General features: G+C 47.3%; 1 protein-coding gene across 6 annotated transcripts in view; it reads left to right on the top strand.

Moving 5' to 3' along the window:
- The window catches only part of LOC147431026 (calcium-dependent lipid-binding protein-like), a 46293-nt gene that overhangs the window by 20255 nt on the left and 13277 nt on the right, over nucleotides 1–12761 (top strand). The gene's annotated exons all lie outside the window — the stretch shown is intronic.

Below are 12761 nucleotides of genomic sequence, written 5' to 3'. Positions count from 1 at the left end.
TCTCCGGCTGCTTCACACTTCATGTTGTACGGCTAGTATGGTCCGGGTTGGCCACCCATATCATGCACTTCGCCTAGGGTCACATGTGCACATTGCACATGGTCATTCCTTTTTCCATTCACCACAGCCACATTGGATGGTTTTATACCTTAGGGTATTTTTCCCATGAGGGTCGTGGGGTCTTTTATCTCATGAGGTCGTGGGGGCCTTGGGGCCTAGTATATATGCTAGGCCCACTCCACTTGTATCATTCACTTGTACACTTACGATAGTAGAGAGGTTCCATTGGGAACCCGTTTACCCACTCTCTCTCCATTCCAACGTTGGCACTTTCTCTCTCTCTCCATCGCCATTCTCACATGGTATCATCGCTTGGACTGGGAGCACCCTACACCTGTGATTGAGGCATATAAGGCTAGCGCTCAACCTCCTCTTCACTTCTATCGCGAAGAAGCATCAGTTGGAACAGCAGCGTTTTTGCCACCAGCGTTTTTGGGACCAGCCCCCCTTGCGTTTTTCTTGGGATTAACTCCAGCGTTTTCCCCTCATCATCGCATTGGGCAGAGATTAACTCCAGCGTTTTTTCTTTATTGGTCCATCTTCCCCCCTCATCGCCACTTGGTGCTTGTGTTATTCAGCAACACAGTTGGAGGGTTTATCGTCTGTTGCAGTTGGCTTCAGAGTTCCCCTTCATCCCCTATCACTTACTCCTCATTGCCCCTCATCGGCCGGGCATTTACCTTAGCAATTCGGCAATTTTCAGCTTGCTGCGTTTTTTGCTACTGCTGCGTTTTCAGCGCACACACGAGGTGAGGACATCGATCTTGTCGGTTCTTACGGTACCCTCTTCATCGGGCATTTCCCCCTCTCTTCCGGTTCGATTCTGGACGAGTATTGCTTGCTGTTTTTCTCTCATTTGAGCCTCTTTAGAGCTGAGATACACAGGGATTACTCAACATCCGCTTCTGCAGCGTTTCCATCTTGTTCGGAGACGTACAAGCTTGCTGTTTTTTACTGTTCAGCAATGATTTTCAGCACCTTAGCAGTTGCTCTTGGGTAGACAGCTTGCCTGGCACTTATCCTCTAGCACGGTTGATCACGGTACCCTCACATCGACTTGATCTCTCTGTTTTCTGGGCATACGCTTCCGCACAGAGATTGACGAGACATGGCTGCCCCTGCAGCATATGGTTTTACGGTCTTCGCAGAGACCTCCAAGCTGGATAATTCCAACCACAGTGTTTGGAAGACGAAGGTGAAGACCCTGATCACCTACAATGGATTCTGGGATTGGCTTCAGGACATCACATTGCCTACGAAGCCGGTTCTTACTCCAGGATCTGTTTCACAGGCAGATATTGATTCATGGGTCGACACTGACCGTCGGGTGTACACTTTTCTCCTTATGAACCTCTCTGACACGGTTCTACAGGAAGTTAGAGTAGAGGAGCACGCACACAAGCTTTGGCAACGCATTACGGAATTGTTTGAGGACAAATCTATCGCCAGGTGTCTTCGTCTAGAGCGGGAGCTTTACCTCCTGCAGTTCAGCCAGTTCAACTCACTTCTGGGGTTGACTCGCAAGATGCGGGAGATCTGGGACGACCTCGTAGCCTCTGGAGGCAGCATGACCACACAGCAGATGGCCAAGCACTTGCTCTTCAAACTCCCTCCTCGATTTGATTCCTACTACCAGGGGATCATACGCTCACGCCCCGTAGCCCCGCCTACCTGGGAAGAGGTTCTTCCCGAGCTCATGCAGATTGAGAGCCACTCCGAGTTTTGGGCCGGAGGAGCTGTTGGCGCGGATGGCGCATTGTTGGCTAAGGGCAAGGACAAGGGAAAGAAGGCCCAGACATCAGATTCGGGCAAACCTTCTACGTCAGACGACAAGAAGAAGAAGAAGAACAACTACCTCCTTTCAGTGGCTTCACTTGATTCACAGGGGGCGCAAGTACTATTTGGAGGAGGTAAGGTTGTTATCTCCGACTTTGCTACTGGCTCAGTGCTAGCCCATGGTGAGCGAGACGGCGCCCTCTTCAAGCTCATAGCACTACTATCACATGGCTCGGTATCTTCTTCATTGTGGCATGCCAAATATGGCCACTTGAACTATTCCTACATGCAGTAGGCATCCAGGGAGTCCTTGGTTGATGGGCTTCCTAGCATTCGCTCTCCTACGGGTGTTTGCACAGCTTGCCAGATGGGCAAGCAACATCGTGACGCCTTTCCGAAGCAGGCTGAAACCAGAGCTTCGAGACCACTAGCCTTGATCCACACTGACATTTGTGGCCCTCAAGCCACTCCTTCCTTTAGCTGAGCCCTCTACATGTTGGTGCTAGTGGATGATTTTACAAGGTACACTTGGGTTTACTTCTTGAAACTCAAGTCGGAGTGCCTATCCTACTTCAAGGATTGGAAGACTATGGTGGAGAAGGAGAAGGACTTAAAGATCGTCTCTCTTCGCTCAGACAACAGAGGTGAGTTCACTTCCAAGGAGTTCGTGCAGTTTTACAAGTCGAAGGGCATACATCGCCAGTTGACTACTCCTTACACTCCATCTCAAAATGGAGTGGTCGAGCGGAAGAATCGGACTATTATTGAGATGGCTGGGACGATGCTTGAGCATGCTTCTCTGGCTCGGGTTTTCTAGGCAGAAGCTTGTTCCACGGCGGTCTACCTTCAGAACATTTCGCCTACATCAGCAGTAGCATCTATGACCCCTTATTAGGCTTACTATGGGCGCAAGCCCTCTGTGGCACACATACGCGTGTTTGGGTGTCCGGCCTTCGTGCATGTGCCGAAGGAGAAGCGGACGAAGCTGGATCCTAAGTCCAAGAAGATGATCTTCGTTGGATACAGTCAGGAGTCCAGTGGATTTCACCTTCATGATCCGGTCACCAAGGCCACTATAATGAGTCGTGATGTTGTCTTTGATGAGCAGTTCATCGGCTCTTCAGAGGGGGCGTCTACATCGACACCTCTCTCCCTTCCCGCACCAATTAGGCCTCCACCTCCACCTCCACCTCCACCTAGACCTTTACCTAGACCTCTACCACAGCAGCCAGTACCTACCTTGGATCATGCTGATTCTGACACCGACTCTTTCCAGTCTGCAGATGATGCCGAGGACCCTCCAGAGGACCCATCAGCAGCACCTCGGGAGCGACTTGTACTTGGTTGGCTTTATTCGACAGTTTCTTCTTTTGGATTGACGGAGTTACCACAGCTGCATGAGCCTGGGCAGCCTAGACGCTGAACACGCCTTCAGAAGCGAAGGCAGGTATATGAGGGCAACGAGTTCGTGAACTTTGCTCTCATGACGCGGATTTCTTCTGCTGCTCCAAAGCCCTCTTCAGTGAAAGAGGCCCTTGAGTCTAACTCTTGGAAGCGTGCGATGCTTATGGAGCTCGACGCTATTGAGCGGAATGGTACTTGGAAGCTTGTTCCTCGCGCTGGATCTTCAAGACGAAGTTCAAAGCTGATGGTTCCATCGAGAAGCACAAGGCGAGACTTGTGGCCAAGGGCTATGCACAGCGCCCTAGCGTTGACTTTGATGAGACTTTCGCTCCGACCACTCAGATGACTACTATACGGATGTTACTCTCATTAGCAGCCCACTACGGCTGGCCTATCTATCAGATGGACGTCCAGAGTGCCTTCCTCAACGGTACTCTTACAGGGGAGATTTATGTTGAGCAGCTGCCGGGTTTTGCGAAACCTGGCTTCGAGGACTACGTTTGTCGACTGTACAAAGCGCTATACGGCCTGAAGCAGGCTTCCAGGGCCTCGTATCAGAGGATTGATGAGTTTTTCATTAGTCTCGGGCTGAAGCGTACACATGGTGACGCGAACTGCTATGTAGCATCATAGGGCAGTTTGGTTGCTATTGTTATTGTATATGTTGATGACTTGATCTTTTCAGGTTCTTGGACAGTCAGGATCCGCTCCATCATGCAGTCTTTGGAAAAGACATTTGAGATGACGGATCTGGGCTTGCTACACTTCTTCTTGGGTTTTGAGATTTACCAGACACCTCACGGCATCTTCTTCTCTCAGCGGAAGTATGCTACGTATATACTTGACGGACACAGAATGGGACAGTGCAAACCTATAGGCACTCCACTTGAGCCCGGGGAGAACCTTTCTATCCATGATTCCTCAACTGAGGTTGACCAGACACAGTACCGCAATGTCGTAGGCTGTTTAGTGTGGCTTACCTATTCACGCCCAGACATCTGCTACGCTGTTTCCATACTCAGTTCCTTTTCCTCCAAGCCTCGGCAGCGACACTGGAAATGTGCTCTTCGTACGATGAGGTACATTTCTGGCACGGTTGATCTGGGGATCTTCTATCGTCGCTCAGGCGGTTCCACACTTAGTGGATGGTGTGATTCGGATTGGGCTGGCAATCCCGACACTCGGCGCTCGACTACTGGAGTCGTTTTCACACTTGGCTCAGGACCTATCTCATGGAGCAGCAAGAGGCAACCTACCGTTGTGCTCTCATCTACAGAGGCGGAGCACCGCGCAGCTTGCTATGCTGCGTGCGAGGGCATTTGGCTACGGAGACTTTTGGGGGAGTTGGGGTTCCCACAGACTGCTGCGACACTTCTTTCCTGCGAAAACCAGAGTTGCATCGCCATCGCCATCGTCAAGAATCCGGTGTTCCATGCGAGGACCAAGCACATCGAGGTGCAGTATCACTATGTACGTGAGAGGATTCTGGTTGGAGATTTGCGATTGGAGTACGTCTGTACGGCGGACAATGCTGCAGACATCTTCACCAAGGCTGTTTCCCAGCAGACTTTGGCTTCTATTCACCGCATTCTTTCTGTTTGCTTAGCATCCGGTGCTTAGAGGGGGTGTTAGAGTTACATCTCCGGCTGCTTCACACTTCATGTTGTACGGCTAGTATGGTTCGGGTTGGCCACCAATGTCATGCACTTAGCCTAGGGTCACATGTGCACATTGCACATGGTCATTCCTTTTTCCATTCACCACACCCACATTGGATGGTTTTATACCTTAGAGTATTTTTCCCATGAGGGTCATGGGGTATTTTTCCCATGAGGGTTGTGGGGTATTTATCTCATGAGGTCGTGGGGGCCTTGGGACCTAGTATATATTCTAGGCCCACCCCACTTGTATCATTCACTTGTACACTTGCGATAGTAGAGAGGTTCCATTGGGAACCCGTTTACCCACTCTCTCTCCATTCTAGCGTTGGCACTTTCTCTCTCTCTCCATCGCCATTCTCACAATCCCAACATGAGAAACCTACCTCATACTGGCCGGGCACAATCACAAAACAGCCCACTCCCTAACATCTGTCCTTGGGAGAAACTGGGACCGAGTGGACGAATCCAGAGAGATGCCATAACTCGAGCAGATGCTCATATGCAATAGTAGATGAAAGGCTACAGACATTGATTGCTCAAATTGACTAAATATCTGAAGAGTTTATAGTGATGCAACAAGTTGTTGATGTACATATGTAGAAGTCCCATAGGCAAAGCATTATGAGCTTAGTTCGTGAAGTGTGAACACAATTTTAGTGCTATGAATCCAATCGTATTCATGTTTTGACAAAGGAGAGGAGTAGCTTCCCTCTTATGCAGTCGGATAATTCATGAACTTTACCAGTTTTCTTCGGATGACCTGCCCTTCTTTTTTCTTCCTTGCATCCGTGAATGAATCATGTGCATCGTGCAATATGGCATTCCTAAGAAATGGTAACACACAAAGACGATAACGAAAATACAAGAGACCGTCACAAATGAGAGACTCGGATAATGCATATTGACTATTCACATGAAGAAAAGATACTCCTTGAATGGGTTCTTTGAAGTTTGGATCTCGACTCGAGAGCCAAGATCGGTCGAGCGTGATTGATCTCATCTACAATTGGGTAAGCTTTACTAGGAACACAATCAATCAAACCACCAAATTGCTCACAAGACTGGAACCATCTAGCGTGATGGTCACCTCAAGGTGTACTCGGTACAAACTTGAGCAACTTGAAGGCTTGATGACCCTTACGAACAATCAAATCTCTATCATGCACAAAATGCGTGTCATGTTGAGAAGAAGGAATGACAAAAAGAGATTCCTTTTCATGCAATGATTGATTTTTTTTTTGGACAATGGGATTGTATATTGAGAGAGACTATGAGACTGCGTGTTTTATCCTCTTTCAAAACATGAGAGAGAGATTAATGACAGAGATGGAATGTTCTTGTCACAGCGAAGAACCACGAGAGCAACACCTTCTACTGTAAGAGAGAGAGTTTGCTTTCTAGTTAACTTGTGGATCATAATCCTTAAACCATTTGCTCCCAAAAATCATATCATATCCTTTGAGAGGAGAAAACACTTGATGCCAAAAATCATATCAGATCATCTGAGAGGAGAAACCCTAAACTTACGACGAAAACCAACATTTTGAACCAAGATTGTCACATTAGGACATTCATGCGTGAAGGAAGAGTGCATGCCAGGAGCAAATCTAGAGATCACAATTGGATTTTTTGAAAGAGCTTCTAAATGTGTGCTCTGCACGAGAGAGTAACCAATCACATCATGCATACTACCAGAATCAAACAAGATCACAATGGGTTGACTATTCACATGACCATAACACTGAATGAGAGACTCATATACATGATCATTAGGAACTTGGGACAAATTAATGTTCTCATTTATTGCATTAATAGAAGATGTGCAGTGGGTGGGTTCTTTGGGTGCCTTAGGACAATCTTTTTTCACGTGACATTTAGTGTGACATTCAAAACATCTTCCTTCCTTGCCATATTCGATTCGTTCTTGAAGACTTAACCAACCTCCTACTATTCCTGAGTTCTAGCCTTTCCTTTACTAGGTGAAGAGTTCTGTGCTCTAGGTGTAGTGGAAGATTGAGAAGAGTAAGAATTACCATTGTTCTTATCACGATTCATTAATCTTACCATTTGGTTGGTTCTGAGTGGTACTTGACTTGTTCTCCTTCGGCTTACCTTGTTGTGCTTCGTTTCTTGTGTTAGAGCGATTCTGACAACGTCATTGTAGTTCGTAGGATTGAAGACGTGCACATCGAATTTGATGTACTCATCCAACCCAAAGAGAAAATCCTTCTTGCGATCCTCATCCGACTTACGCAATTGAACGCGAATGTGCAAATTAGGGTTAGAAAAAGGCATAACAGGAGTGCCATTTTGCTTAAGGTCTCGCCAATCTTACTTTAACTCATCAAGGTATTGGAGTGGCATAAAACGAGCCTTGAGCTAGTCTTGGAAGTCGACCCAACTGAAAGAGAGGGGTACGCCATCCGCGGCATGCTCAAGATGCTTAGTCAATTGTGACTCCTGCCAAGCTTGATACAAATTAGGGAATATGGTCATTACCAAAGCAAATGCCCTCTGCCCGAAGGGTCCCCTCCCTGCCGTCATTGCCCCGAAACGAAGGATCACTACAGTAAGGATTGCCCTAAAATTCGTCCATCCAGGGCTTCGAACCCAAGTCAAAGCCAGAATGAGTTTGCCTTTCCCAAGCTCAATTTGATAGCAGTTAGCACCGTTTCTCAGTCAGCCCCTTCTACCCACGTGGTTACCCCTCAAAATAAGCCGCTGCAGTTGGTAGACGAGCCATCGGGTGTCCTCACCCGGGCCCAGAGAGCTGCTCTCGGTCTTAGCATTCCAGCAAGTTCAACTCCCCTACACATTCTCACATCAGTGGATACCTTGCCTTCACCTGTTAACAAGCCATCCCCCAGTGCCATGAAGGAATCCAAATCTTTGCTCTCCGGTATTGATGAAGCTTTCTTGGAAGCAGTTTTAGATCTACAGAAGATCAAGGTACCAGAGAAACCCCACTGGTAGAACAAGAAAAGCCTACAGCAGAGACAGCCTTGAAGAACACTTTCCAACAAGTGTCCCTCTATGACATGTTGCGGCTAGATGCGAGTTTCAGAAGTGACACCCTTGCAGGTATTCAGTCACTTTACCCTGGAGTAGGTCCTAGTGGCGAGCACCTCCTAGTGCGACCGTTATAGTCTTATATGATATCCAATCCCGCTGCTCCACTCACTAATTATAGAAGCGCTCGCCTGACAGTGTCCGTTTTGGGTCGGCAATTCTCGGGAGTGATAGTGAATGATGGATCTGGCATCAACCTGATGCTCGAGTTCACTATGTTAGCTCTAGGTCTACAGCCTACTCGCCCTGCTCCCTTCACAGTTACATTGGCCGACCAACGGACAGTCTACGCAGTGGGCATAGTGGACAATGTGCCTCTACAAGTACAAGACTTTACTTTTAACTTGGATTTTGTTGTGGTTCGTCTTCCCCAAGTGGAGGGCGGATTTTCCTTGCTCATTGGAAGACCATGGCTGGGACACACTAAAGCACTTCATGATTGGGGAAACGATGCAATGTGGATACATATTTGTGCCTCCTCCCCGATGCAACCCATTCTCTCAGGAGGAGGTATGGATCCCGTGGTGCAGCAAGTTTCTTTGTCAATGGAAACTAACCCTGAACAAGAACAACCTACTACACCGAAGGGTCAGACGAAGATCTGCTGGAGTGGTTGGAAGCTACCAAATCTATGCCCTGTTATGGAGTCTCTATTCACTCCTTGCCTAGAGAGAATACTCGTGATGCGCCCTTGGTGGAAGCCTTTGAATTTGGTGAGCCTATGAAGAATCATAGAAGCGGAAAGAAATCCACTCTACAAGAGTTCACCCCCCTTCACCATCAACCCCATCAGCCAGTGTGCCTGCTTCTCCGAGCAGAACAAAGCTCTCCTCTGTGTCTAGCTTCCACAAGATGGGATACAACCAAAAGGTTGTTGCTTTCAAGTTTTATGAATTCCCTGGTCATGATAGCTGTTTTGCTCATGATACCTCCTCATGCTCTCCATCAGCTGCTGCGCTCTGTAGCATCTTCTCTTTCAGCCAGTGGACCACGGAATTCATCTACAGTGGAACACGAGCTCTTCCGGCTATACCTTGCATTGAAGATGAATGTTTGTTGTCTCCTATCCCCTCTCTTCCGACAAGATGAAGAGCCTTTTAGCTGTTGCCTTGTGGCTTTCAAGCATTCACCTGGTTGCCATTCCGTTGCTATAAATGCTTTTTGTTCTGCCATCACGATGGCGCTTAACCTTAGTTGCGGTATTACTCGAGCTTCTGGTCATCCCTATTTTCGAGAAACTTCATCTTCAAGCATGGACCAGGTCATTTTCCTCTCACTATGGTTATGGAGGATAAAGATGCACTGGATCCAACCAAGTATATCTCTTTGTTGTGGAGCCTCATTCTGTTTTGCCACTTGGGATTCTTGGACTATGCGATCATACTGGGTTCCGGCCTATTCAAAGGCTTAAGGTGTTTGCAAGCAGTGCAGTGTTTTTAACTCCACTTTTGAGGCATGTAAGCTCATGGTTGGGCCTAGCACCTGCTTCAAGAAAGACGTACAGATGCGGTAGCTAGTGGTTTTCTTTCACAATTTTTTCAGTATTTCCTCTCACCGAGACGGTGAGCGGTTTTGTGGCGGGCAATCTGTAGCAAGCTACAGTGTCACTTTCATAGGAGACACAGTTAGTATAGTTGGTTTAGTTTGGTTCACACTGGACGGACTCTCTGGGCTGGGCAACGACACATGGCAGGGATACGACACGTGGCAAGGATACGATGGTGGTTCTAGTGGACATCGTGGCTAGGTCACCATCACCACTGAGTCTGGAGATAGACTTAGATGGCTGACATTTATGAGCCGTTGGTGGCTCTTTATGGTGGGACATGAGTAGTAGTTGTTGGGTCATTGGATTATCTTCTTCATATATGGTCTAGTGTCGTCGTTTTGATTAGCGAGTCTATACACACAACACTTCTTCACCATCCCTGCACATCTGAGCCTCGACACCCGTATCTGTGAGTCCTGGGCTAGAGCTGAGTGTGCTGCCACGCCAGAGTCTGTATAGTTCTTTGAGATAGTCGAGTCATATGTTGTGGTCTGCTGCTGTTGTGTCTCTGTGAGCTTAGTTGTTGTCTATTGTTTCTTTGTTTTCAGTCTGTTTTGAGTGAGATTGTCACGCACATTGCACTGAGGAGCACCCATTGTAGAGAGCACGACACACTGTCTGCGCTACAGCTAGGAGATCTTGGTACTCAAGATCTGGGTTTACGTGTATCCGATGTCGATCTTCCTTCAAAGACATGGCAATGAAGATGGGATTTGGTAAGTCCACGGTCGGGACTCAAAGATTCTTTAGGGAAAAAAAAACTGAGTGGGGTTCCTTGGGTTTTTGGGTTCTTGATGGTTCTTCCCTTGAGTTCGCGAAACCGAAGCACATAGAGCTCTGATACCAATGTAAGGTGTAGCGGAAGTGAATGTTGAACTTTGCTCAAGATGAGTGCTCCGAACTGTGCTCAAGGGTTTCTTTTACTTACGGAAGGGAGAGCCTTCCGTTCCTTTAGTGAGAGTGTGAAAATGATCACAACAAAGTGGTAAACACTGTGAATGGAAGTGATGAGACTGAGAGATAGCGAGAGAAGAATACGACACCAGAAAAGTTGTCAAGCCCTCCTCCAAGGGCCCCTCTCTCGATGGCGAGAGAAGTGTATGCTATTGATTGCACAAATCTCGTACAATGGTCTAAATGCAGTGGACTTGCCGACGATGTCGACGACGATGAGGACGGCGACGAGACGGGCTGAAATCTGAAAATGCTAAGGGTGAAATCTGCGAATCTTGTATCTGTTGAATTCTGACTCTATGTCGGTGACGACGGCGATGATGACGACACGACGATGATGCGCTGAAAACGCAGATGCTGAAATCCGTGAATAGCGGGCTGAATTTGCAAACGCTTGCTGATCTGACCGTGTGGCGAGGATCTGCTACGGAAAGGTGAGATCTGCGAGGTTTGGGGGCTGCGGTATGGAATCTAACTGTTGAAAATGCAGAACGCTGATGCACGTGGATGTTCTGTCGCCGGGAATCTGCAAAACGCTAGGTGATCTGCAAGTTGCAAAAACGCTAGGGCTGTTGCTGCAAAAACGCTAGACAATCTGCTGTGAATCTGCAAAGGCTAGGCTGATCTGCAAGTTGCAAAACGCTCGGGCTGATCTGCAAATGCTGAAAACGCCAGGCTGTTCTTGATGGCTGAAAACGCTAGGTTGTTCCGTCGGGGATCTTGCTGAGAAGGTGCACTGCCAGATGCTTGGTACTTGCTGCCTCTTCTGCCAGAAAGTGTCAGCGCTAGCTTTTCTTATATACTTCCTTAGCCAAATTGCCCTACCGAGTTTCCTGACAAAGTCACTTAATAATAATAAGTGAAAAATGGCTAAAATAGGAAAATGGCATTGTAAAATGCTCCTGATGGGTACTGACTGTAATCTGATGATCATGCTGTGTGTAAGCAGAGAAAATGCAACTACTTAAGTGTCTTGACATGCACAGTTTGCGAACAGACTCACAAAGGTGCTAGAACACTTCTTAAGCTAATTGAACCCTTGTCATGAAGGAGCTTGTCTACATGCACATAGGGTTAGATGTGCACGTGACACGGGTGGGAATGGGTAAAGGCTCTAACAATCCCTGTGCTTTATGCCGGTCAAACTTGACCTTCTGGCATACCAAGCAACTTCGTATAAAATCGTCCATGTCCTTCTTGAGTCTCGGCCAAAAGAAGTATCGCTCCACACCATTCAAGGTGGTATCAATGCCGCGGTGACCCGTAAATGGTGGAGACTGGCATTCGGCTAGAACCTTTTCCCTCAACGGCTGTGTAACGAACAAAATGGTTTTCTTCATCAAGTAGCCATCCATAATGGAATATCCCGCTACTACCTCCCCATTCTGTATCCGATTGAATACATCTGAAAAGTCTGGATTTGTGGCGTACTGATCGACCATGTTCTCGAAGCTTCTTTGATGAATCGCGGAAATAGCCAGGACTAAGGGCTTCCGGGACAAAGCATCTGCCACCAAGTTCTTCTGTCCCTGCACATGGGCAATCTGGAAGTGAAACTGTTGCAAGATGTTAGCCCACCGCATCTGCTTTTCCGATAGCTACCTTTGTGACAAGAAGTAGCGTAAACTTTGATGATCAGTGAAGACCGTAAAATCGGCTCCGAGTAGGTAGTGTCGCCACTGAAATGGATGATCGCCAAAAGCTCATTCTCATTAATCTGTGTTGTCAATTCCGGTCATTGCTCTCATAGGCAATGACATGGCCCTCTTGCATTAAGACTGCATCCAGACTACGACCACAAGGATCACAATATACTTTGAATGACTTTTGCAAATCCGGCAAAGTCAAAACTGGTCGTGTAGTCAATTTCTCTTTCATAGGCAATGACATGGCCTTCTTGCATTAAGACTGCACCCAGACTAAGACCACAAGCATCACAATATACTTCGAATGACTTTTGTAAATCCGACAAAATCAAAATTGGTCCTGTAGTCAATTTCTGTTTCAAAGTCTGAAAGGTAGTCACCTTTGTGGGTCCACACGAGAAAGGGACTCCTTTTTGTGTCAAGATATGCAAAGGAGAAGCAACCTCTGCAAACTTTCTAATGAACCGCCGGTAGTAAGAACATCAGCCTAAGAAGCCCAAGAAGCTTCTAACTTCATGGACATTCTTCAAATCGGGCAATCACGTATAGTCTCAATCATGGCTAGGTCCATCTGTACTCCTTCTGTTGGGATGATGTGTCCTAAAAAGTGCATCTCCGATAAGAAAAATTCACTCTTCTTGG

Source organism: Adiantum capillus-veneris, chromosome 21 (genome assembly GCF_014529385.1).
Source record: "Adiantum capillus-veneris isolate H3 chromosome 21, ASM1452938v2, whole genome shotgun sequence".
Lineage (NCBI taxonomy): Eukaryota > Viridiplantae > Streptophyta > Polypodiopsida > Polypodiales > Pteridaceae > Adiantum > Adiantum capillus-veneris.
The sequence above is the reverse complement of the archived record's forward strand: the minus strand, read 5'-3'. Positions and strand labels throughout refer to the sequence as shown.